Below are 27,392 nucleotides of genomic sequence, written 5' to 3'. Positions count from 1 at the left end.
CCCATATATAGCATTTTGCTTAGAACTTTCCAGTTACTTTAGCTTCCTTGCTTCTCCAAAAAACAAGCTCTCATCAACTGATCCTGGAGATTATCTTCACTTAACATATTAAACAAACAAATAAACCAAAAGCTTAGGCCAGGGTCAGTGATGATGTCCAAAATCATGCGTCTATCTTTGTAAAGGCCACATGACCACTAGGACTTAGTCCTTCTTCTCCTAGCGCACTATTCTTCCCAAGCTGCTTCAGTCCATATGTAGAAAGACATAAATTTAAACCAAATCATGTTTATGTTAACCATGTGCATTCTGACTTGGGATGGTACCCTCAACTTTATCTTTTACAATAATTCCTCAAATATCTGCAAATCCACCGACCTCAAAAGAGTGGAAGTCTTGCTTTCTTCACTGATCTAAAATTCTTCATGTAGTTTGAATGTCAGACAATTGTCCCCTAAATTAGGCCACACACACACACACACACACACACACACAGCAGGTGGGTTAAGCCACTCAGAATGTGCAAGTGACACTTCTCACAGGCCCCTCCCCAAATGCCAGATCAGGCCACATTGCAGCCTGGGGTTGGTTCCAGCTCAGAGAACAGAGTAGCAGCTGCTGGGAGCTGGCAGCAGCTCAAGTCTCAGCTGTATTCTTGGCCCCCTGCCTCCGCCAAGCACTTACTAGGGGCGCGTGACCAAGGAAACAGCTGAGCCCCCACCTCCAAGAGGAAATGCAACCGCCACAGCCCCCACTGCCACCTGCTCTGGGGCCAAACAAAGACCACGTTCCTGCTGGCTCTTGCAGGGGTAAGACGGACTGCTGAATCACTCCTGAGCATGCCAGAGCTGATCTGCTCAGGACAGGCAAGCAAAGGCATGGTCTGACAGGTTGAAGCATCAGTCTGAACACTTTGGCAGGCCACCTGCGGGCCTGAACTTGCACGGGAATCAGATACGGTTCGGATGTTCAAATCATGGGGTCCTAATAGGACTGCTTTGGATATTCTCTGTAGCATTTTCCTGAGATACCCCTTGCCTAAACAGAAATTTTGATTTTGGTCTTGAAAAATCAAAAAACAGTGGGTTGAAAAATTGCTGAGAGCACAGAAAACTGGCAAACCATTTCCAAGTTCACTGATTTCCAGGAGTCCTCTTAACACAAGTATGAAAATGAAGCAAATGCATTAAATGTCCTGTATCTTCCTTGGCCTGGGACTCACGGTGTGGCCTTCTTGGGTGCTGTGGAACGCAGACACAGGACAGTGAAAGTCCGTGGGGATGAGCCTGCCACTTCCCAGAACCAGGGCTCTGACAGCTTCAACTCACGTCAGCACTATTAAGAGACATCCATGACTTCAAACATTGTGAAATCTCACCCTCCTCTGAGGACATGTCTGTGTCCGTATCTGTCTCAGAACAACAAGAGAGGCTACGCTTTATGCTATTAAAAAATCTTCTGGAGATGGACAAAATGTTGAGCCTTTGTGATGTGCATGTGGGGGTCTCTCATTCAATTACTTCTGTTTTGTGTATGTTTTGAAATCTTTCATAATAAAAAGTTTGAAGTGTAACAGGTTCTTTGGGATTAAATAATCTTTGAGTACAAATACTATGCACTCAAAGAAGGCTTTAGTCGAGATGAGAGAGATTCTGATTTCTGGGAGATGATACTTGTTTCCAGGGAGAATGTGAGAGGTTTGAGGACCCATTACAGACTGTGGCTTCTTTGAAAAACTGACCCATGTCGAGTCAAGGTTTTTCTCACTAAGAGTGATACGAGACAGATTTTCTTCAACCCTGATGCATGCTTTGAAACAGACTAGCTCTAGGGCATCCTGGTGTTAATTTTTTACCTCTCTGGTCAACCTCAGGGGTAGACATAGATCCTCTTGGAGGACGGACCTCTTGGGGGATTATTTTAGCTGCAGAGAGTTGAGTGGCCCAATGGCACACTTTTTCTACAGTAATTTATATGCAATAACTGATCGAGGGGGAGTATATGATCTGGCTCTCTCAACCCTTGCAAGACAACCCGAAGGCCATTCTAGCCAGATAAAGAACACCTCACTGGAGTCGGTGTTCTTTGAGATCTGTTCTCATTCTTTGGCCTGAACTGTGGCTTGCCTTCTCCCTCTGCACACTCCTTCTCCCTCCCTGCCCCTCGTGGCACTGGTTGCAAGAACTCTCCCCAGTAAACATCTGGCACACCAAATTCCATCTCAGAGTCAGGCTCCCAGAAGCCTACCTGGGACACCTCAGGACATCCCTTTGGAAGGTGGGAATCACACTGTGGCAGTAATAAAATCCAGCTTCAGAATCATTGGTTGGCTTAAAACCCTTGTGAGTTTCTCCAACCCTTGACACTTCATTGTTGCTAATTCAAAGCTTTCAATATTTATAAAGGTACTAAAACATGTACATACAATTTGTGTTTGTATGCTGAACCGTAATTCTGAGTTACCAGTTCTTACATAACCACATATTTAGTTCTAGTCAATTAAAAAAAAATCTATGACTCTCCCCAAAGTTATAAATTCTCACTTATACATGAAATGTGATTCTATTTTTTACCTCCAATTCTCAGAGGCCACTACTCAGTTACATAATCCTGCAACCTCAAATCTAACATATGTCTCCTTGTAGGCACCTCCAAAAATTACTACCCTAAATGCAATTCCAAAACCACTGGCAATGAACATGTTGCTGCTACATAGGAGACATTAAAGGTGCCGTGATAACCTATGAGTTAATGCCAATGAAACATTAGGCAGTTTATGAAAAGTATTTCATTTGCTTCCCTACAATCATGAATAATTAGCTGCCACTGTTTCCACTCTGCAGATGGGATGACTGAAACTCAGCAGGGCCAAGAAACCTGCCCAAGATTACACAAGTTGAAAGACACTGACCAGCCCTCACTTTATCCCCAGGAGATATTTATTATTGTTGTCTATCTAATGTACTCTTTTAGAGAACAGGCAGGACACAATACGGTAAGAATTGAATATGCTGATTTTAAAAATATTACAGCCAGCTGTAAGAAATCTCTAAGTATTCTGATTTCTCTGTTCCTCCATGCAGTGTATATGCATTAGCACTTTCCGGATTCTAGGAACAGAGCAGCCTAAACAATCATAATAGCAGCTAACATTGGCATTGTGTTCCTACACTTTGAGTAGTATCCTTTGAACTTCAGTAAAGACTCACAGAGTCCCTTTATCTCTCTATCCATCTTTATGTCCCACCATTTTCCACTTCTCTTTCTGGATAGGCCTCGGAGGTGAAGTTTTAATAGCACGAATCATTATTCTCATGAGCATAGCTCAATAACTAATTTTCATACTCTGACAATGAATCAATAAGAGAATATTAAATTGTATTAGGTATTTGATGTTTTACAAGGCTGAGAAGATTTGTGTTTAAATTGGCCAAAGTAAAACATGTGGTCTCTTGGAGGACCTAGCTCTAATTGTGCAGATAATCCATGTGTGTGTGATCGTGTGTGTAATCAGGCCTGTTCATGTAATGGAGTCAATAAACAATTATTTAGTCAGCCCCTACTAGGTACACAACATCCCACTAGGAATTGTGAGAGGTACAATTTTTACAGTCCAGCATCTGCCTAGAAGAGATTTATAATGTGCTAAAAATGATGACTTACTCAACTCAGCTCTTCAAAGACTTCTCTTTTTTTCCATAAACATGCTAAACAGTGAATTCCAAATGAATCCTTATCAAGTATTACACTAATTTTCAAGGGAAAAAGTTAGATTAAACTAATTCATAATCCAAAGAAAACTCCTTTTCTTCCAATAGGATGAAGAGAGTGATATCCTGTAAGTAAGAAAGGAAATATTTACTCCAACTACTCAGTCAAGAATTAAGAATTGTCCTTTTGAGTCCAACAATTACTGATGAGAAGTGAACTTTAGGACTGTGGTTTCACATTATCTTAATCTGTTATTACACATATTGAAGAGATGGGAGCCACCTCCTTCTCTCCCTCCCAAGTATGGCTCTCTTTTTCTAAACCTTTCTCCATGGATGGGATGCAGAAATTGGAAAGAAGGGCACAGGTTCAGCCAGTGGTGAGGATGCTTCAAAGGGCAGAGAAGTGAGGTTGAAGCAAGAATACACACTTAGGGCAAATATGCAGGGAGAGTGGTTGGCAAAGTTTGCTGACATCTGGAAGGATCAAACCAGAATAAGAAGCTGGAGTCAGGAACAAGCACAGATGTGGGACGGCAAATGGTCCTCTGGTGGCTAGACCCACCTTTTACAGATGTCATTTTGCTCACTGCTCAGTGTGTGAATAGACCAGTCCCCTAGGCCCTGCTAAAGAAACTCAAAAGAACAATTTAATTGTGAACTTAAAATAATTTACAGTAATTTAGAAACAATTCCTTAAGATTGTTTATAAAACCATCTTTTGCCTTCAACCAGGTCAAAAAGAGTAAGAAGTCAAGGTCTGTTAACCTGAGGATCCCTGAGAAGAACGCCAGGAAGGCTTGTCAGGGCTAGAGCATGGATCTGGCCCGTGGCAGCATGTTTCATGCTCTCCCTGTGCCAGCAGATGGTGCAATGCACACCTGCGACACGTCACAAAACAGCTCTCTGAAGTTTTTATTACAAGAATTTACATGAATCTTTACACATCCAGGGTCCAGTGTACCCGTGTGTCTCTTGATTTAGCTGCTGCTGACCTACATAGTGTTTTTGTTATAAAACAGGAAGCCCCTCCACCAGTTGGGGCCACAGCCCAACCCCTCCAATCTCCAAAGATTTCCTTCTTTGGAGAAATCATTCTTACAATATGTGAGGGATTACGACTCTAAACCTATATATTAACCAACAAGATGAGATTAAGAAGTCACCTCTTCCCTTATCAAATCTCTATCTCCCCACTGCCTATGGTCAGTCTTTCTTTGTGCGCACACTGAGCTCTATCAGGGCAAACATCTCCATTTCAGTGCTCCTCACACAGGGTCCTAAAGTTGTCGGAAGCTCAGGCTGTATGTTCCCCCATGGACAGGGACTATGGCTTGCTTATTTATGGGTCCCTAGGAACCACCAAAGTATCTGGAACATAATAAGAAATTAGCAAATGTTTCTCAAAAGATCAATGTCTTCTGTGAATGTCCTCTAATCAACTGAACCAGGAGAGGTGGATTAGTTTTGCAATCGTTTAAAATATTAACTGTTTATAGTATATCAATAGTATCATATTATAAAATATTTTAAAAAATTAAAAAATAAAATAAAATAAAATATTTAGGCGGGGATCCCTGGGTGGCTCAGTGGTTTAGCGCCTGCCTTTGGCCCAGGGCGTGATCCTGGAGTCCCGGAATCGAGTCCTGCGTCGGGCTCCCAGCATGGAGCCTGCTTCTCCCTCCTCCTGTGTCTCTGCCTCTCTCTCTCTCTCTCTATGTGTGTGTATCATAAATAAATACATCTTTAAAAAATAAAATAAAATAAAATAAAAAATAAAATAAAATTAAATATTTAGGCATATGCCTTGGAAAAAACTGATCTTGGCTTTATGAAGAACACAACTAAGATCAGCACACATTTTCTAGAAATACATTGGCCACCTTATTTGAGAAGTCCCTCTTCTGGGAAAACTGGACATAGTTTACTAATGACTCACTTCATGATTTCTGAACTACTTCATCTGATTCATCTGTGAGTACCTATTGAGTGAGTAGGTTATTATTATTGTCTTCAAGGGGTACTAATTGGTATTTATTTACTTAGTAGACCAATATATTAAGATTACACATAGCTGAAGATCCAAAAGACACAGTAATGACAGATGCACTCCTTTCTACAAATTCTGGGACAGACGACAGAATCATTAAGTGGGGGCTCCTGGGTGGCTCAGTCAGTTGAGCGTCTGCCTTTGGGTCAGGTCAGGATCCCAGGATCCTCGGACTGGCCCGCATCTGGCTCCCTGCTCAGTGAGAAGTCTGCTTCTCCCTCTGCTTCTCCCCTGCTTGTGCTCTCTCTCTCTCTCAAATAAATAAAATCTTTAAAAAAAAGAAAAAAAGAATCATAAGTGAATTTGCATGTTGATCAATGTTTTTCAAACTTTAGGTTATGACCTGTGAGGAAATCATGAAGTTAAATCATTGGGTTCAATTTTTAAAATGAAATAAACAGAACACAGAATGGAATGGAGTGAAATGAACTAGACTAGAATAGGTAAGAATTAGAGTATATTGTTGCCCTTGGTAAGGCTAAGACTTCTTTTGTAAAATTTTATTTCACATATGTGTATGCAAGTGTGGGGTGTGTATCTGTGCACATATACCTATGTCTGTGTGATGGAGTTCACATAAAAACATTTTTAAAAATAAGTCTGTCAAAAAAGTTGCTGGAAGAGATCACATAATGTTTTCATGGCTGAGGAGTAAATTGAAATATATATGTAACTCATGTCTTGATTACCAAAGTCAGCGAGAGAAAATACTGGCTGTGATAGGGATCCTGCTGTGAAATCCAAACATTATTTGTGAGATGCAAAGACCTTATCATTTAAATATGACGATGGATGCCTCTGATGAAGATAGAACATCTTCGTTAAAACAAACAAATGATTATCTTGGACAACAGTGTAAACAAGTCCCTAATTCATGAAGCTGCTAATTGCTCTTCCCAGCTGCAGAATATTGGCCTGCACTCCATGTCTCACCACGTGTAAGTGTGCATAACACTCGCTCTTAAATTCAGCCTCACACGAGTCCAGCCAAACACACCAAGGTCTGGGGGCCAAAGAGGGTCAGTTCAGAAAGAACCTGTCTATAAGGTAGCTAATTAAGGCATCAAGTGCTTCATTTTATAGACATAGATTTTCCTCTATGGTTGTGATGGAATTAAACTTGTATTTAAAGTACTTTATTTCCTCACAAGACTTACTGATGTATCACCAGGAGAAGAGCTTTTGAAGCATCTTTTGTAGCCAAAGGAAATGGATACTTGCTATCCTTTTTTTTAAGTGAATCACAAAATTGGTATTGGAATAATGGTAATCACAAATTCCCCTAGTGGTTCATATTTAACTCACTTAAACACATCTGCCTTGACTCTTACTATAAAAAATAATAGTCACTATGTTTTCATATATTATATTATGTGCCAAATGCTACAAGGAATACTTTACATTAATCTCACGCACAATATTTAAGGAAGGGAGGGAGACACGGAGGGAAGAAGTGTTAAGTTTCAGAAAAGATGAGTCCCCGCCCAAGGTCAAATAACACTGATATTATTCAAATGTAGGTCTCAAGTACCCATGCCCTGTCAAATGCCTCCCCGCATGTTGTTCAACCTATGCATTTGGTATGTGTTCATTGAGAAGTGAATGCAATATCCATGTATACAATCATGAGTGTTTATTCCAGAGAGATGCCAAACCACATAATAACTACACCTTTTATTATAGCAAAGTATGAAAGTCAGAAACATGCAATTATTTTTTATTGGTAAAGCTGATTTGGATATCCCACTGAAATATAAGAAAAGCATACTCAGTACTTGATTCTTTTACTAATCTTAAAGCTGAGAAGCAAATGAGCTACAGAAGACTCATACTATAAAGTGGACGCGTGACCTCTGGTCCGAGCCAGAAAGCTACCCTGTCTGGAGAAGGGCTAGTTCTAAGGTTCATGAAATCTCATCTTGATCACCATGTTAGGATTCAGGTTTGGAAATTTCTTTGAGGAATGTGCCAGATCCTAAGATGGCGCAGTCTCAATCCACAGCTGTCTTTTGGGACTGGGTTCAAAGTAGAATCTGCACATCCTGCCTTGCTGGTGCAAGAAGGTCAATTCTGTTCAAGAGTTCATGAATAACCTCAGGGTCAGTAGGTCACATGTAGACTGAAATGCACTACTGACAATTGCAGTCTGCCTGAAAAGGAGAAAATATCACAAAAGAAAACACCACAAAAACCAGAGTGTTGTACATCTGTGAACTGCTTGGACTCTGAAGCTGGACTTCCAGAATGGAAGCCTGCTTCCTCTACTGACAGAGCAAGTTACTAATGGTCTCCATGCCTCAGTTTCCTTATGTGAAAATGGAAATAGGAAGAGCCTCTACCTCACAGATGATTGTGAGGATTAAACAAGTGAATTCATGTAAAGTACTCAGACAAGTACCTCACACATAGGGAGCATTCTATAGGTATTAGCAACTGACTCTCTCTTACTGGGACAAGCACATGCATCCATTCAACAGAGATTTATGGATATTACCTGATTAGAGCTCTGGCTGGAATTCAACTGCCAACACTTCTGGAGACCCAGACCTTCTAGACACTTCTAAAGACTTCAGTGTCTCTAAAAATTATAGACACTTCAAAATGATACTGGCTTCTGTCCAAGACTCTGAGGGAGCCATCACTGCACTGTTCAAGATGTGGGTAGATGGCAATTCCTGAGGCTTCACACATATATGTAGGAGGTATCTGGATGACAGTTCTAGCATCGTCTGTCTTTTCCAGCTAGTATAAATGATAAGAACAAACCTGCCCGTGAAATTCACATTGAAAGTGACAAAGCTTACAGAGAAAGACTCCAAGAAGAAGAGCAAAGGAGGAAATGGGATGACATTGCTAGAGATGACCAACTTCCAAATTTTTCCTAGGATTCCTGCCTGCAGCAAATGGCTTTAAGAACATTTATAAAGAATCCTTCTTACAGATATCATTTGTTTCCTTTTGCTTGAGATAAAGCACACTTATTTATTTAAATAAATTGATACTTTCACTTCATAAAATGGTGCAAATCCAGTTACTTAGTGAAACTAAAAACAGTACTATTCTTATTTTTATCTTTTTTAAATTGATAAATAATTTTCATACGATCATAAAATTGTCATATAGTAAACTTGGCCTGTTGTGAGTCGGGGCTATATAGTTCCATGGGTTTTAACACATGTATAAGTTTGTGTAAATAATCAGGCTACAGAAGAGTTCCAGCACCTGGAAGCTCCCTTGTGTCATCCCTTGCTAATCACACCTCCTCTCTGACATGTCTCTTGGCATTCATTAATTCATCCTCCTTTGTTGCTATATTTTTTTCCATTTTGAGGTGTTATATAAATGGGATCATGCAGTCTGTGACGTTTTGAGATTGGCTTCTTTCACTCAGCATTAAGCCCTTGAGAGCCAACCAAATTATTGCCTGTATTTGTAATTTGCTCCTTTTTATCACTGAGTAATATTCCACTATATGGATGCACCACAGTTTGCTCAGTCACCTTTGGAAGGACATTTCGATTGCTTCCAGTTTGAGGCAATTATGAATAAAGCTATTATAAACTGCTGTCTACACAATTTTTGCATTCACAGTTTTCATCTTTAGTGCTCACTAGTTTTTATTTCAAGGTTGTTTTTTTTTTTTTTTTTTTTTTTACCCCCAGAATAACCAGTTTTATAGATTAGGGATTATTCTGTCTCCATGGACTTAAAGTCCTACACTGGAGACTCTTAGAATACAAGCTTGGGAGAAACTTTCAACTCCCTATAATCATCCAGGCTCCTACTCCTTTTTCTAGTAGAATTTGCAATTCTTATCTCTTCTCTTAAGATGCTATATTTTTAAAAAATAATTTTTAAATCAAAGTAAATTGAGATAAATTTATTAAAATGTATTTGTTTTGAAATGTTACAGTGTTTCTTTAATGTTTCAGATTATGAAACACCAATCATGCAAAATCTACATTGACAAGTTTTATGTTTTAGATTGGTGGTTCCCATGTTATGGTCCACAGACCAGCAGCATCAGCACCACATAGAAACCTGTTAGAAATGCAACTACTCGGGACTCACCCCAGGTCCACTGAATCAGAAACTGCTGGTTGGTCCAGCGAACTGTACCTGAATAAAGCCTCCAACTGATTCTGATGCATGTGCAGGTTTAAGAGCCACTACTTTGGGGATGCCCTTGAGATGACATCCTTGGTACTCACCCACACTTCCTCCCTTCCATAATAGGATTCACTTAAGGAATAGGATGGCTCATTTGTGTTGAGATATGGGTCCTAGATCACCAACTGACATTTATAAGACAGATGGTATAGTTCATTTTGGTCACTGGGGAAGAGCCATGGAATCAAAACCTAAAGTCTACAGAGATCCCTAAGTCTTCATTTGAAAGGATAAATTTATCACCCTACCCTCTATTTCTATCTTATCATTTTATTGGTGCAGATGGGCAGAGAACAGGGATAGATGAAAGTTTCCTCTCTTTGCTGATACCATTCTATAACCCTATACTTAATTGGTATTATTCATTATCAGTGAAATAAGTGAATTCAGAAGGAAAATTAAGTAGAAAAGCAGCTAACTTAGTTCACACCATCACTGATCTCCCAATAAGAGGGAGTATTCTTTTTAAAATATAACCAGATCCCCAATTTATATATATATCACATCTAATATATATTAGGTGTATGTGTATAATTTTATAATATAACCAGATTTCAAATGTATACATATAAATATGTATAAAATAAATGATATCATATGTAATACATAGTATATAACATATGTGTGTATATTTATGTATTTTTCAACATATACACAAATGTGTATTATTAAAAAGTTTATATACATACTTATTTTCTGTTTTGTTTTCTCTTCAGAAAAAAATTCCCCAAAATAAAATTACAGAAATCCTCTAGTCCTAGGCCAATATTTATCCAAGTAAACCTAGCTAATGCATATGATAAATTATACAGGTTAAGAAATTTGGAGCGATACTCTCTAAGGTAAACACACTGCTATCAAATAAATCCTTATATTAACCTATAGATAGTATTTCTAATATTTTCCATTTCTTCAAGTTAGCTAAAAGGGGAAAATAAATATGATTATTTTGATTATTAGTTTCCTTCGGGCCACAAAATATGGTAGAAACATTAACTTACTAAAAGCATGCATTGTTCCCAAATTTCCCTGTCCAATAACTTAAAAAAGCAATTGCCTTGACAAATAATTAATTAATAGGTTTGTCATACCTACTACGCTTCACTATTATTTCAGGATAAGCTGAAATTTCTGTTAACCTCACCACTTCCTTTATCTGAGAAACTGACACCCTGAGGGTAGAAGGGTAAAAAGGCCACTTTGATCCTGTACATCTGCCAAAAGCAACTGTCACCCTCTGTGCCAAACACATGGAATGTACAGGCAAAAAAACGAGTGTGTGGTGCTCCAGGTGTCTGGGGTTCACTTGGTAGAAAACAAATTGGGGGCAAACACTCTATGAACAAAGCTCACACTGGCTAATTCTAACTCAAGTTTTCCTGAAGATAATTTCAGGGGGAACATATTAGTAAAAGCGGGTAATTCCATCCTCAATATCAGTAATTGCATAAATAGGTGTTGGCAGGTGGACTGACAATACGTTTATGCACCTGGAGTTGTCTCTTTCCCGTGGGACAGAAGGCAGAGTATAAATATACAACGTAGCACTTTCCCCAACTTAACAAGGGATAGCTCCAGAACCCTTATTTGCAGAGAAAGGTGAGCTGCCTTAACTACAAAGAATTGCAAAAGAGTGCCAACAGCATGCATTTAAAAGACCAAATCCTGTGAATCCATTAGGAAAAAAAAAAAAGAAAGAAAACAAGAAAAGAAAGACAATTCTTCTTTAAACTCCACCTACAGGGGCACCTGGGTGGCTCAGCTGGCTAGCTGAGGTCCTGATCCCAGCCAGGGTCCTGGGATGGACCCTGAGCAGGGAGCCTGCTCTCTCCCTCTCTTACCTCTTCCCCTGTTTGTGCTCTCTTGCTCTCTCTCAAATAAATAAATAAAATCTTAAAAAAAACTCCACCTATAACTTAGTATCTTCAAATCATTTTTTTCATTTATATGCTCAAAAAATTCTTAATATTTTCACTTAGTCACTTATTCCTGGTCATCTGTTTTTGTGTAAGTGTGAACCATTGGGTCCCTTAAATCAAGACATTGCTTCAGATTGTTGGGCAGTGAGTAAAGATACATGTGTAGATCTGCTGTCATTTTTTTTCTTTAAATTATTTTCCTTAACTATGTGATATGTGTTGTTAACATCTTATAAAAGCCAATGCAAAAGAATCCCACCATCCCAAAAATCATTTTATCTTTTTTTTTTCAGTAATCCATGGACACATAGAGTAGTTAATGACTCAAACTACAATTCTATACTATTTTCAAAACAAGCACGGATATATAATTTCATTACACATGTTCTTCTAGGTTTCCATGCTTTAATGGATAAACAGTCCCTATAGGAGAAAGCAGGGAGGAGATAGATAACATTTCCATTTTGTGGCAAACATTTTACATATGATAACTCATGAAGGGAGTATTGCTGCCCACAATATTGTAATAAGAAAATTGGGGGTGCCTGGGTGGCTCAGTCGGTTAGATGTCTGACTTCAGCTCAGGTCATGATCTTGGGGTCCTGGGATCGAGCCCCACATTCGGGCTCCCTGCTTGGTGGGGAGCCTGCTTCTCCCTCTCCCTCTGCCTGCCGTTTCCTCTGCTTGTGTGCTCTCTCTCGCTCACTCTTTCTGTCAAATAAATAAACAAATAATCTTTAAAAAAAAAAAAAAAAGGAAAGAAAATTGAAAACTTGCCTAGGCCAATGAGAGGCAGAGATGAAATTCAAATTTAGGTCACTTTGACCTTGAGCCTAGTGCCTTTCCATGACACCAGGTGAAAGTATGTCCCAAGCAGAGGTGAAATCCATTCTTGTCTCAAGGAGCAGCCACAAGTACAAATTTGAGATGCAGGCAGAAATATTTCCAGTCACTCTGTATCAGTTTTACAAGATAATTTCCATGTCTTTCTACGCCATGTCACCACCACAAATTCTTCCACTACACCTTGGTTCTCACTTCCTAATCTCTAGGTTAGCTCTAAATCCCTGTGTTTCCCATGGCTATCACATATGACAATGTAAATTACATTTCAAAGAAAAAAACTCAAGGAGGATGAAATACACGTTTTTCTTTTTCCTTAGATAAGAATTCCAAGTGCGCTAGGACAGAAGCTTTGCCACAGCTGTGTTCACAACCAAGGGTAGATTGGTGTGAACGTCACATAGGCACACAAGTCCCTTTCACACAAGAGGTGGCTCATAAATATCAGCTAATATTTACACTGCAAAACAATTGAGCAAATTATTTTTCCAAAACAACCACCCCACAAAGAGCTTTCGATCAAAAATGATCCAAAGGTAAAGTCAGAATTAATAGAGGAATGTTGATTCTTCTTATCACCATCTTTGTGGCTTCCGCAAATGATACAGGGAGAACTACCGAAATCTTGGATTTCTATGTTGATAAAGAGTTTTTGCCTGGAGAAACGAGGTAATTCACAGAGCAGGAGTAAGCCAAGTAAAGTAATTCCCTCAGAGGAAAACAAATGGCACTAATGACCTAATCAATACAGAAATAAGTACAGATTTCCTCCACAAATGGCCACTCACTAGCTTCCCTAAAAATACAGAAACATACAGCATTCCTTTCCTTTAGATTTCCTTAATGTTTATGATGTACTTTACCCGGAATACCCAAAAGTTGGCTTCCTATCAGTTCAGTACATTAGTTCAGCAAGACTTGAGGTAAAATATATAACCTCTTTCAAGTCTGCAGGTCTGGGTTCTTCTCACTGCTATGAATTCCTTGACTATCAGTGCAAACCATCTGATCCTCGCCTAAGCCCCAGGATCTAATCCATAAATGATAAAACAAGTGATATTCCCTCATTCTTTCCTAAAACATCAAAACCAATCTATTCTCACAGCTCGGTCAAAACAATGAAGTAATATTTTCTAGTGATTTTAGAAAAATTGATTTTAGAGCTCTTTTCTCTTGCCAGATCCATTGGGCAAATCTCTGATTATACACATGGCCTTCTGTTGGATATAGCTATTAGTTTTATCTGCTAAGTGTACAAATCACAAATATACCACAATTTCATTTGAGATCATTCCTAGTTCTTAGAAAAAGTCCCAAATTGCCCCTGGAAAGGTGCTAAGAGTAAACTCTCTATAGTATTTCTAGACAAATCCAGAAGGAGGCCTAGTTAACTTTCTTTGTAAAGAAGCATTGAGCCCATAATCTTATCCCAGGAGAGTCAGCAATGGCAAATAATAAAATACTACATGGGATTTTGTGTACACATGGAATTCTAAATCCTCCATGCCCCAAACTCTCTTTCCCATCATCAGGAAGAGAAGGGAGTTCCTCCTATGGTTTGGTTAGAGCTGCTCTGCTTCTGGCAGGAAGCAGGGACTGGAGGCCACCAGCTTGCCAGATTCTCTTCTCCCTCCCTTCCTCACTCCTGCCTTTTAATCCAACACAGCCTGCTCACTGAGCCTTCAGAGGAGTGAATTCTCTCCCCACATCCTGGATCACCTTCACTATGGTTAATCTCTCCACAGGCATCCGTCCAGTAAACATGAGTTGTCACTGGTTCTGTGTACCACTGATTTGGAAATTTCTTGTGAAACTGCCTTTGCCTCATCCCTTCTCTCAAGATCATATTAACTGCGTGTTGACCTTAGTTCCCTCCCATGCAGATGGACAAGTGATCTATGTATTCCGTTCAAGTGGACTGAAGTTTCAGGGGCCTTGTTATTCCTGTAGAAGCCCTAGCCAGAGCTGGAGATCTGACAAAGGGACTTCTTTATGGGAGCCCAAACAATTGTGCATGCAGTTAAAAATCCCACATACGAGAGCACCTCTTTATTCTCTTTTTCAGAAAGATGAAAGTCAAGTCCACTAAGCTGAAACTTTAGGGGGGAAAATACAATTAAAACTTTACTAGGGGCTGATTTTAAGTCCTGATTATTAGACACCATCAACAGTATAAAGATCAGGGATCCCTGGGTGGCGCAGCGGTTTGGCGCCTGCCTTTGGCCCAGGGCGCGATCCTGGAGACCTGGGATCGAATCCCACATCAGGCTCCCGGTGCATGGAGCCTGCTTCTCCCTCTGCCTATGTCTCTGCCTCTCTCTCTCTCTCTCTCTGTGACTATCATAAATAAATAAAAATTAAAAAAAAAAAACAGTATAAAGATCAATTTTTAATTCAACAGATTCTAATTAAATATCTGGTACATGCAAGCAAGGACTGCTAAGGACAGTGGAAAACATGTATTAGGAAATATGTTTTTAGGCCAAATTACTTTTTTTGCTTAAGGCAAGTTAATTAGACAACTCTAAGCATGTACAATATGCAGATTCTTGATATAGGTATAGATACAGATATATGATGATTTTGGATGTATACCATATATATGATAGATGAGATACATAAGATAAACCTTACATATAAGATATATATGATGGACAAGATATTTATATATATATATATATAGATAGAGTTATATAGAGTTATACAGATAGATCTCTCTATATAATATTATATATATATGTAAAATCTGTCTACCCTTTCCTTGTTTTTAGTTTGCTTTCCAGCAAATATCAGAATAGTGGAGGATTATAAACTTATTCTCAGATACCTTCTGAGAAGTTTCATTAGATAACTTTCTGATTGTGTTTTCCTTCAAAAAATGGCTGATATTCAAATTATAATAGAAAATTAAGCTCAATTACCTGATAAACTTATTGCTTTGCACAGCTCACCTTCTTCTGCACAGAACACTTACTTGCGTTTTCCCATTCCCTGATAGGTGAACCAACTGATTAAACCCCACTTATGAGGGCAGTTTCTCCCCTCCTCTGGCCACTTTCACACAAGTGCAGAAATGATTCATTTCAGCAACAGTAAGAACAGATGCTCCAGAATCAGAAACCAGATCAGCAACTCAGTCCAAACAGCTCACCCGGTGCTTAGAAACCAAAGCCTTCTGTGGGGAGCCAGGGAGCCTACCAGCAAGCCCATAGCGGCACTTGCTTTAATGTCTCAGAGGTAGTTGAGGATATTTCCATCTCCCAAGCCAGCCCCAATCTGCCACTTAAAAGCTTTCACCTATTAATGCAGGATTTAAGGTCATTCCTTCATGGATCCAGTCTAATTTCTTCTGGCTCAATGATTCTGATCTTCAGCCACCCCTTTTAGATGGTAAAAATGACACAATCGAACTGCTTTGGAGAAATAATATGTTCACCTTGTAGACAAATCTGATTGGGCTACCCCTTCCCTTAGACACTGACACAAGGTACTGGCCTTGTTAGACATCAGGATTCTTACTCAGTGTACACTCTGACAGTAGTTCCTACTTTAGCTTGGCCTTTCATATTTCATAGACACAGAAAAAGAGTAAAGCTATAGTCTCCAATTTTAACCATCAAAAATGTTATAGGGTAGAAAAAAAGAGAGCTGTACTTTAAATTACTAGCAACAACAGCAAGAACAAAATATTACAGGGAAATTTGTCTTGTTTATGTCATCAGGTTAAATCTCAAAAGGTTTTTATATGAAAAGATGATAGTGGGCAGTCCGGGTGGCGATTTAGCGCCGCCTTCGGCCCAGGGCGTGATCCTGGAGTCCCGGGATGGAGTCCCACGTCGGGCTCCCTGCATGGAACCTGCTTCTCCCTCTGCCTGTGTCTTTTCCTCTTTCTCTGTGTGTCTCTCATGAATAAATAAATAAAATCTTAAGAAAGAAAGAAGAAAGAAAGAAAGAAAGAAAGAAGAAAGAAAGAAAGAAAGGAAGAAAGAAAGAAAGAAAAGATGATAGCTTCTCTTTAGTGAATAATACCCATGTGCCTGTGCTAAGTACTTCATTTCTGCCTCATTCCTTCAAGGTATGCCTGATCTGACTTTATAAATGAGAAAATTGAAGCAATGAGGAATTCACTAAATCGCTAAAGCTGCATCACTAGTAATTTGTTTGTATTGGCCTGGTGTTGCTCACAATTTTATGTCGCTCACAATTTTACCTGCAGAAACTGTGACACATGGTGAGGTTTAGAGTCATGGCCATCGTCACACTGTTATTTACTCAGACCCAGAAGCCAGACATCAGGATTGGTTGTTCAGGTCCTAAATTGCATATTTATGGAGGTAAGTTGTGGAGTAGTAAGATGTGGATACAACACCACATTTACACCTTGCCACCCAAGACCTTTTATTTCAATCCAAGTTTTGCACATATCTGTAACCGCAGAACCCCATGAAGGCTCCGCGGGAAAGCCTGTCTTCATCACACACAGCCAGTCACCAGCTCCCTCTCAGGTAAGCCCAGAGAATACCTCTTAGGTTTAATCTGACTTTCCTTCGGAAGCTCCACTGAATTCAAAACACCTGTCTAGAGCTCCTGATATCCTATTCAACAACAAAAAAATGACTACGTGATATTATGGTCACATGTGGAAGAAAATAATCTCTCTTGGAGGGATATTTACATCCTTGTCCTAGAATATATAATTGTTTTAATATATAAACTCTCACATTTAACTATGTATACTCTCACATCTCTTGATGCTAAAAAACTCCACTAAAAACTAAGTCATCCTTTGTTGTCGATGAAGACAATAATCATAATTAAACACTAAGGTGTCCAGTTCGAGTATCTAACTGCGCTTAGGCAGAGAGCAATGGTACGTATGCATAACATGATACCACTCTCTATTATTTTATCTTTCCAGAACTCTGTTAGTGGTTATGTAAAATTTCAGGCTGGAAAAAGACTTTAATGTTCACAAAGGAATTAGATGCCATGACCAAAGTTAAATCATCACTGGAGTGAAAAAACAATTAAGAGTCATTAATACCAGCTAGCTGTGTTCAGTGGTTCTTTTTTTTTTTTAATTCATCTTTAGTGCTATGCCAGTTATTTAGTGGTTTCCTAAAATTCCATAATACCAATGTATCGAAGTAAGTTTAAAATAAACAAATATGAAACTATATAATTTAAAAGTATTACCTGATCATTTCCATAAGCCAGATAAAAGAAATAGGATCATAGATATGGCTGCAAAGTCCTGGAAATTAATAAATTTGGCAGAATTCAATAGCAATTTTAACTCTACTGTCTGCTGTGTTGGTTCTTTTTCTAAAAGAAAGAAAGAAAGAAAGAAAGAAAAAAGAAAGAAAGAAGGAAGGAAGGAAGGAAGGAAGGAAGGAAGGAAGGAAGGAAGGAAGGAAGGAAGGAAAGAAAGCCATATTTCTAGTAAAAGGTTTTTTTTTTTTTAACTCTCAATCTCATTTTTTAAAATAGTTTTTTTAAAGAACCAGTACTATGTGAAGCTTGCAAATGCTGCAGAAATCTTGATTCTGTCACATATTCACATAGAATCTACTCCCTTTCTGTCCAAAAGTTCTTTGGTGATTAAATTGAATCTAATGCCAGCAATGCTGGGATTTCCACCAAACTCACATTTTAACAAACAAAATGCTAAGAAAAACATATCAATGCAGAGTACAGCTATTTTCATATTTTCATTTCAAATTGAACTTTTCATAAAGTTCAAACTTTTAGAACTTCACGTGAGAATTTCAGCTTGTGTTTCTAGAAACATTTTAATATATAAGTTTTTATAAAAGCTACAAAAGCAATTTAATAGCTCTTTATTTTCCTATTGAGTTCATGAACAAATAACAGTTAAGCAATTATGGGTAGGCCCTGAATTCCAATGAGTTTCCATGCCTGCCTTCACTCTCTTTTGACCATGGCTTGATGCTTCTAGGCCTCTGTGACAGTGATGAGATCACCTGAAAGCAACTCAAGTTACTGAACAGTTAGAAGATAGCTAGGTCTTCCGATTTACATGTCCAGGGGTAGTATATATATGGACCTCTAGGATCTTAAAAGTTTTTGAAATTGATGTTCTATTTTGTTCTCCAAAGATGCTGCAACATTTTTACCTCAATTATTGGTATTGCTTCTTAAATTCAAGTAGATCAAAATATGTCAATATGCGTTTTTTCCCCCTCTTAAAGTATGATTCTAGGGATGAGAATGTTTTAAAGTGAGTATTGTATTTTAGCATTTAGAAAAAAAGCTGTTCATCTGGTTTCCACTTCCCTAGAGATGGTCCTCGTTCTTATCTCAAGTATTTAGTGTGTAATAAAAAATCAAGGGACGATCATACAAATATAAGGGAATGCATATCCATTATTAAGCATTCCTGCACTAAATCTAGTTAAGAATTCACCAAGTTCTTCTTTTGGTTGTCCCTATCACAAGGACTTATTTCCTAGCTTGTGTGGGTATTAGGAAGAGATTACTGGTTTATCTTGGTAGATAAGCTTTGTGAATATGTCTCAGAACTGCAGAAAAAAAGATTATGTATTACACAATGTGATTCTGGGTGGAAACATAAACCACAAAATGCCAAACAAATCTCAAACTTTGCCAAAATATTTGAAATAAAAAGTGACATAATTGTTTTCTTGTTAAAAATCCCAAATCTTTTTTCTCAATTAAAACTATATTTTTAAATTTTTAATTATCTTAAAATCAATGTTGTTATTTGCAGAAGTGATTTTGTTAACAAGATCCCAATATTTTGTGTATTATCCATTGTGGATTTCTAATTTAGGAACTGTTGTGTCATTCTGAAATAGTGTGAAATGTGAGAAGGTGGTTAAGAGGCCTGTTTTTAAAAGAGATAATTATGAGCAGATCCCCTTCCCCCTTCACCTGGAGAAAATGAAATTATTTCCTGTTGCTAGACAGAAGGAATAATTATAAACTATATTACTTTAAAAATGCATAAATTTATTATGTAAATGTGTCTTGAGTGAGAGAAATTTGGACTAATTTTTCAGCATTTTAATAAATTGAAATTGCAATTTTATCCTAATAGGCATCACTGGATTATAAAACTTAGAAAAACCTTATATAACATGTGGCATTGACATGTACATTAAGCAAGGGTATAAAAAAAACTGCCGGAAGAAATTTCCTTGGGAAAAGTGTGTGGAGGAATTCAAAATATTGATCTTCTGTGGCCATAGATAGTGATTAACACTCATTCCACCTGGCAGCACTAAGGTCTATGCTGGCAGCTAGAAAAGAGGAGCATAACATAATGCCAAAGATTCAGTTTGAAAATAGACAATTTGGTGTATTCAGGCCAATCCTTTTGTTTTTTTCAATACACTCTCCATTTTCCCTGTATAATCATTTTAATTCATTTTTTGGTTTACCTGCACAGCTATTTCCCGGGGTACAGAAATGCCCTAGTAGTATTAGACAAAAGTGTATTCAAAATGTTATATGGACATTTAATGCCTTAAGAAAATATCACCCGATGACAAAGGATTTTGAGACCAAAAGATAACAATGTTACCAAACATTAAAAGCTGCTGCATAAACATGATACTCCATCCCAAGCACTTTATTCTTTATCAAGAATATTATATTTACTTATACAATTTAAACACTTTGTGCCTCAGCTTATATCTGACCCTCATGGCAATGAAATGGTTGTGATGTAAACACAAGTAATAAATCCTGTGAACAACCAGGGCCAAGTTTAATCCAAAATGAGCAAAAATAATTTAGATAAGGCACTAAAAAAAAAAAAACAATTTATTAGGACTTGGCATAAATGTACCTTAAAGGAAACTAACACTTAGAAGCACAGATAGTCTGAAAAAAAAAAAAAAATCTAGTCACAGATACATCTTGCTACTATTCTTTACCTTCAATAGTCCTTCAGCACTTACTTATAGCACTGCTTGAAATTATTTATCATATGTAACTCTAAATGTTAGAATAAAACAAAACAAAACAAAACAAAGTCAGCAGAAACATAGAGCCTCTAGAACCATAGATTCCCTAAATATAAAAAAGATCCTTTGTCTAAAGAGAGGAAGTCTGTATTTTATAAGTTCATCACTCACTTAAAATGTGTCCAGAACTTTCCAGGTGACATAATGCATTTCCAAGGAAGCCAATTCATTTTCTGATTAGAATTCCACAAATTTCTAAGCACGCTACCACCGTGTGGTACCAGTTAGAACGATGCCAGTACTTACCATTTGAAGAGATGACTTTCACTGTCCACATCATCTAAGCCCCCTATTCTTTCCTAACCTTGTCACAAAGCAGATCTGCATGACATCAACTTAGATGCAAATGGTTCGTTTGCAATTTACACCCTTATGGACTTCAACTGTCTCCCATTTCCTAATGAGACCCCTCAGTCATATTCACTTCTGCCTACATTGTACATTGTGTCTTCAGTGGCTGACTCACTCCACACTCTACTCCTGTAGCTTATCATTATCTTGTCCACAGACAAATTTACATTGAATTCAGATGAGAATGCCCACTGACTTGAGAATCTTGAGAAAGGTATCGGCATTGTGGTCCCAATAGCATGACCACTAAAGACAATATGTATGACAGCCAGTCTGTAATTACTTTTCCCCCCTAGAAGTACAAAGTAGAAAACACAACGACAACAACAACAACAGCAACAACAAATTAGGGGAACTCCTTGCAGTGCATTTCTCTTAGTTTATTTGTGGGGGGATTATTCTCGGTATATACTGGCAAACTCTAGAACAACTCTGTTGGTTGCTCTAACAGGTTTATTTAACAATAATTACATAACTCACTTCCCCACGTAATAAAAACTTCTCACTTTCTCTTATGTTTATTAGTTTTGAAACTACTTAGGCATTTGTTTAATTAGCTTCACTTTGCACAAAGATATAACCTGATTACAGTATGTTGTTAATATGAAAATGAACAACAGAGACCTTTCCGATTGAGCGTTTTCAGTGCCTACCTCAAGACAGGTGTTCTGCATTACACAAACGCTGCAGACAGATGGCTTCGTATGTTTTACGCACTATGACATTAAGATATTCTCCCCTCATTATAACGTTCCAAAAATTATTAGTACTGCCTCTGCTATCTACATTTTAAAAATACTTAACCTTCAGTAAGATGATCTGTTGTGTTTATCTCAAAATAAGGAGAGAAAACAACTCAAATATTCTATCAAGTTCAACCAAAACTCCCCGCTTCACTTAGTTGCCACAATTCTGGACATAGACTCCCAAGTTTATAAAAGAAAGACAAAAATTCACAAGGCAGAGCTTCAAGTTGTAGCATCTTAGAAGGATGTTAGTTATTTCATGCCCAAAACATTTTACAAGCTCGAAACCCTTCCCTAGAACAGTATTTTAGGAATCTGAAATTATTTCTGTACTTCTCACCATCCAAGAATCTGACAGCTTGTACAAAAAAAATAGTATGTGTGCTGCAACTCCTTGGTATCTCCTTCAAGTTTTAATGCATTCAAATGATTAAGTCGTCTTTCTAAGAATTATTGAAGAGGTCTATGAAAACACATACCAGACTATTCATGTTTAATTCTCTCACTAAAATCAATTGACTCCTGTTAGTACAATACATTAGGACTAATTAAAATCACCATATCCCACAGCCAGTCTGTACCTTTTCATATATCCATCTCCAGTATCCAAAACCATGCACTGCTCTGTCTTCCATCACGCTTCTTTTATTGCTGAGTGAGGCGCTCGCTCCTTCATTAAATAGCATTAAAAATAGACAGCACAGAACTCCCCAGTGGAGCATGCTCTAACAGGGCTAATGCCACAGTTCTCAAGGTAACCACACTCAGCTGGGATCTAAGAGGGAAAGTCACTGGGAGATCGGCAATTTGCAAATCTAATAGCTCACACAAACCTGTCTCTGTCTGAGTTGAATACTGTAAAAGAGAAATCAGCGTGTAGTGAAATCAAGTCACTGAGAAGCTGAAAGTCCATTTCTGAAGCTGCAGAAGTTTCCGTAAATATGCCTTCCCTAAACCAAGTATTCTGTAGAGTAGGCATTCACCCATGGCAATTGAGTTAAATTATTATTTATCAAATAACATAAATCACATCCAGAGAGATGGAGCCATATATGCTTAGGATCTAAATGTCTTAAAAAACTACATCTAAACCAAATTATTTACAGCAAACAATCAATGTTGATAAGGAAGGGCAGTTAGCTTTTTGTATCTTTTGTGACAAAGTGTCTTCCTTAAAGAATATACTAAACTCATTCTCCAGGAAATCTAAGAATATTCTGTTAGTTGAAATGATAAAAAGAAGTAAAGGAACGTGGTAAGAGAGGAAATACAGGATCAAACACAAATACATACCTTACAAATCCATATAAACCTGAAATGAGCGCATATAGAATTTTTCACACGTGATCCGTATTAGGAGTGCAGCAGAAGCAATCACTGCCAAAATAGTATATTACTCGACTATTTGAACAGAACATAGCTAGAGCTATTGGCTTCCAAGTGACCGTCTTTTGTGAAAATGACATTAACTAAAATCCTATTAAGACATACAAGTCCCATGGTGACACAAATACAGAAGATCAAAGGAGTAGGTGCATCTATTTTAAAGTGTATGTCAAAGGTTTTCTAACTTTTACCAAATGAAAAATGATTTCCTGTCATCTACAGTTCTCTGTTTTCTTAAAACAGTCATAGTAATTTTGATCTCCAATGTAGGTGAGGAGGAGGTGGGAGTCCTTTGGAATTATAGCATTTGAGCAAAATCTTGTGCAGATTCATTCAATTTTGGGGAATGTCATTCTTTTTGGAGAAGCTAAAGTGTCATACCAGTAGCCTTTAAAAATCAGAACTCAAAGTGGAAATCTGCACTCGGAACACATTCCCAAGAAATGATTTCTACCAGCCTTGCACTGCGCTTACTAGCTTCCCTTCCCTTTGCAACTTTCAATGCCCCCTTTCCGTTTCCTTTTCGGCTTGGACTCTCTCTCGTCTCCTATCTCAAGGAGGTGACCAAGCACTGAGCCTGAGCAGCTGTCAGCAACCACATCCAGTCCAGTTCTGTTTCTATGCATAAACACTGACTGAGCCCATTTCTCTTCCTAAGAAACTTTCTGAATACATGTCAGTTCAACTCAATTCCACCACCGTATCTGCAACCTGAGTCAGAAAACATTAAATGTGGAGTTTGCGATGCAACACAGATTTCAAACATGTAAAAACCAAAGGTAACATGTGTCCACCGGGAAAGCCCTTGGGAGCAGGACCCTGAGTCCTGCAGGAACAACAAACTGATCACAACTTTTCTGCCCCTTGCATAGTGCCCTTTCAAATGAAATAAGAGGATCTCAAACTTTCTACCATGAAACCTGCATAAACCGCTGTAGATTTCTCTGAGGAAAAGAACGGCGCTTCTCGGTTCTCTTCCTGGTCTGCCTCATCTGGGGGAGGGCAGCCTACCCCTCCTTCGATGAAACATAAAAACATAAAACAGGTATAACATCAACAATTTTCCACAATACGAAGGAGAAATGCAGACGAGAAACAGACCTACAGGAAAACACAGATGGAAGACAGAGGAGGAGAAAACAGAAAAATCACAAAAGACGCGCAAGGTTCACGTCGGAAGACCTTGATCATTACCTTGACAGAACAGTGGGCATCCCCCCAGCGTCTCGGTGCCTTGATTGACTTAGTTTTTGGCTTTTATCAATATTGTTTCTCAATGATTGAATTGGCTGGATTGGTTTGGTTTGGCTTGGCTTTTTTGGCTGTTTTTGGTTTGGTTTGGTTTGGTTTTGGGTTTTGCTCGCTTTATTCAACTGCCAGCAAAAGGAGCCTCCTGCAGCGTCGGCGGCCGGGGCCGGGGTCCACGCGCGGGTGCGGCGGCCCGAGCGGCCAAGGCTGGCGACCCGGCTGCCCCCGCCGCCCGCCGGGCTCCCGACGAGCTCAGGGCGCCGCCGCCGCCGCCTTCCCGGCCCGGCTGGCCTCGCAGGCTGGGCGCACCCCCGCGCCCCGTCCGCCGGTCTGTCCGTCCCTCCGCGCGTCGGGCTGCCCGCCCGCCGGTCGCTCCGCCGGGCCGCTCCCGCGGATTCTCGCTGTGCCGCGCGGCCCCCCGAGCTGCGCTCCCGCCGGCCGCAGTCCGCGCGTGGGTCGGGCCGTGCGTCCCTCGGCGCTCCCGCAGCCCACTAGCCCCGCGGGGAGCCGGCCGCCGGCCGCCGCGCCCGCATCTCAGAGCCCGGCCGCCGCCTGCGGAGGGCGGAGGGCGGAGGGCGTCCGCAGGGAGGGCGCGCGGGGGGCTGCGCGCGCTCGCTCTTCCTCTCCGCGTCTCCTCTGCGCTCTGCTCTCCGCGGCTCGAGCTGTCTAACTGCTCCCGCCCGGCCGCTGCTGTCACTCTGCGTCCCGCCCCAGCCAGCCAGCCTCGGCCCGTCCCTCCGTCCCGCGCCCCTGCCTCCCCGCCTCCGCCGCCGGCCCCTCCGCGCGTCCCTGCCCTCCCACGCGCCCGGCTCCTCCCCGCAGCCCCGGCCGCGGCCCCCGGCCCCCGGGCCCGCCACGCCCGCCACGCCCGCCACGCCCCGGCGCCGCGGGGGGCTGGGGGCTGGGGGCTGGGCCCCCGGGCGCGGCCGCAGTTGGCGGGGCCGGAGCGCGGGCACCTGCCGGGAGCGCCCGGCGCGCGGGGTTCTCCGCCCGCCCCGAGGCTGGAGACAAAGCGCCGGAGCCACGCGCGGCGGCGCGAGCGTCATTCATCAGAGGGAAAGACTGGCGCCGGCCGCGTCCCCGTCCCCGTCCCCGTCCCCGTCCCGGTCCCCGTCCCGGTCCCCGTCCCCGACCCCGGCCCCGGCCCCGCGCCCCGCCCCGCGCCCCGCCCCTCGCCCCGCGCCCTCGCCCTCGCCCTCCGCGGTACCTCCCCGGGGCGCCCCCGGCCCTGCGGACACCTGCCCGGGCGCGGCTCACTCCCCTCCTCCGCGGCTCACCGTCGGCCAACTCTGCGGGGAACACCCCGCAACGGCCACACCTCACCCCACCCGGACGAAGCCGCAGCGCCGAGCTCTCCGAGACTGTCGGCGCCAAGCGAGGCCGAGAGTCCGGGCGTGCCGCGGCCCCTGCCCTCCCCGCGGCCGCCCGCGCACCCGCCCACCCGCCCAGACCGCGGCCCCCGAGCGCCGCCGCCCGCGAGTCGCCGAGGTGCCGCGGGCCCGGGCGGGGCAGGGCAGGGCAGCGCGGGGCAGGGCAGCGCGGGGCCGGGCAGCGCAGGGCGGGGGGCCGCGAACAGAGTTGACATCCGAAGAAATTAAAGCGCTGCATTTCCCATTTGTTCTGGAGATGGGCTATTTTTATTATCTGTAATTCATTTTTTTTTCATTGTCTCGGGGCACACACCACCCCAGGGGTGGGGGGAAGGAATCGCGGAGGAACGGGGCTGCGGATCCGGAACACCGCCCACCCCTCCTGAGTGAACGTGGAGCCTACTTTTCCAACATTATAGGTCACCAGCCAAGATAGATCACTCTGGCTTTCTGCCCCCAGCTGAGAGCAAGGCATTTGATTCTGGGCTTCTTTGCTAGGTTGTTATTAATGTGAAGCGAAATTATAGTTGTACACGCCTGCATGGAATTGCCAAAGCTCATTTTGACAGTATCCAGCATTTCAGTTTTTAAAACGTAGACGCTGAATAACTATAGATCTGGTGCAATGAATACTCCATCCCACAATAAATTGAAGAGGAGAAAATCAACTTTCACCAGCTGCAATTAGTAACCCTATGAATAGACAACAAATAAATCACTAGCATAAACCATGCCATGAACATTTCTGTGTCCTTTTAGTTTCATTTATTGGCATCCATTCCTAATGACAGAAATTATAAACAGATTTATTAAAGGATATGGCTTCTACTTTTTATAGGAATGTAATTTCAGCGACTGTATCCCTGTTCACATATACTAAGATATTGATTCTAAATATCACGCAGACGATATGTGTAGTTCTAGAAAACGCTATAAAAATCGGATAATGTCGTACTTGTCCTTCATGAACAGATAATTATTTTCCAAATACTGGAAACTGTCTCCCTTGGGAATCAGCTCTTGCTGGAATAAGAAGGAATCCGCCGTATAAGGTTTCAGCAAAGGAAGCCCGAAATATTTAAGACTGTTATGTTGATCTATTTTCTGAGGATTGCTCCTCAGTGCTCTCCAAAAGCGTTTTGACAGGCATTCCCTGTCCCCTCTCCAGCCAGCCAAATAGAATTCAAGGGAGAATTTCAAAAAAGGTATTTCTTATTAATTCTCTTTCCTTTCTTTCATCTGAAGTCATGTTCTTGATTATCTTTCTGGTAAGGGCTACACCTAAGCGTCTCTTGAATGGATAGATGGGTGGTCTACTAACAAGAAACCTTAACAGCTTACTCTTAATACAAAGTTTTCCTGGAATGAATCAGATTTCACTCTGAGAGTTGACCAAAACAAAAAACAAAACAAAACAATACCACACCTCTATCCCATAGACCAGATATAGAAATTTTAGAAATTGAGTAGAAGGATGGGGCACTCAATCAGTACTATTCATACTTATTACGTAAAAGAACAAGATGGAATATTTCAAGCACTTCAGTGCATACACAGACATGATGACACAATTTGTATTTTCTCATG

General features: G+C 40.7%; 1 protein-coding gene across 24 annotated transcripts in view; it reads right to left on the bottom strand.

Moving 5' to 3' along the window:
- The window catches only part of ARPP21 (cAMP regulated phosphoprotein 21), a 155,004-nt gene extending 129,153 nt beyond the window's left edge, over nucleotides 1–25,851 (bottom strand). For 5 of the 24 annotated variants that reach the window (XM_025461378.3, XM_049099751.1, XM_049099753.1 and 2 more), the window contains exon 1: nucleotides 24,382–24,581. The gene's annotated coding sequence lies outside the window, so the exon portion shown is untranslated. Of the gene's footprint in view, nucleotides 1–20,950; nucleotides 20,976–22,382; nucleotides 22,524–23,094; nucleotides 23,120–24,381; nucleotides 24,584–25,642 lie in introns of those variants that run through there. The other 19 variants (XM_049099741.1, XM_049099743.1, XM_049099746.1 and 16 more) reach the window with 13 other exon arrangements.
- Nucleotides 25,852–27,392: the final 1,541 nt, after the last annotated feature.

The sequence above is a fragment of the Canis lupus genome, chromosome 23 (genome assembly GCF_003254725.2).
Source record: "Canis lupus dingo isolate Sandy chromosome 23, ASM325472v2, whole genome shotgun sequence".
In the NCBI taxonomy this organism is placed as follows: Eukaryota; Metazoa; Chordata; class Mammalia; order Carnivora; family Canidae; genus Canis; species Canis lupus.
This window is presented reverse-complemented; position numbering and strand designations above follow the sequence as displayed.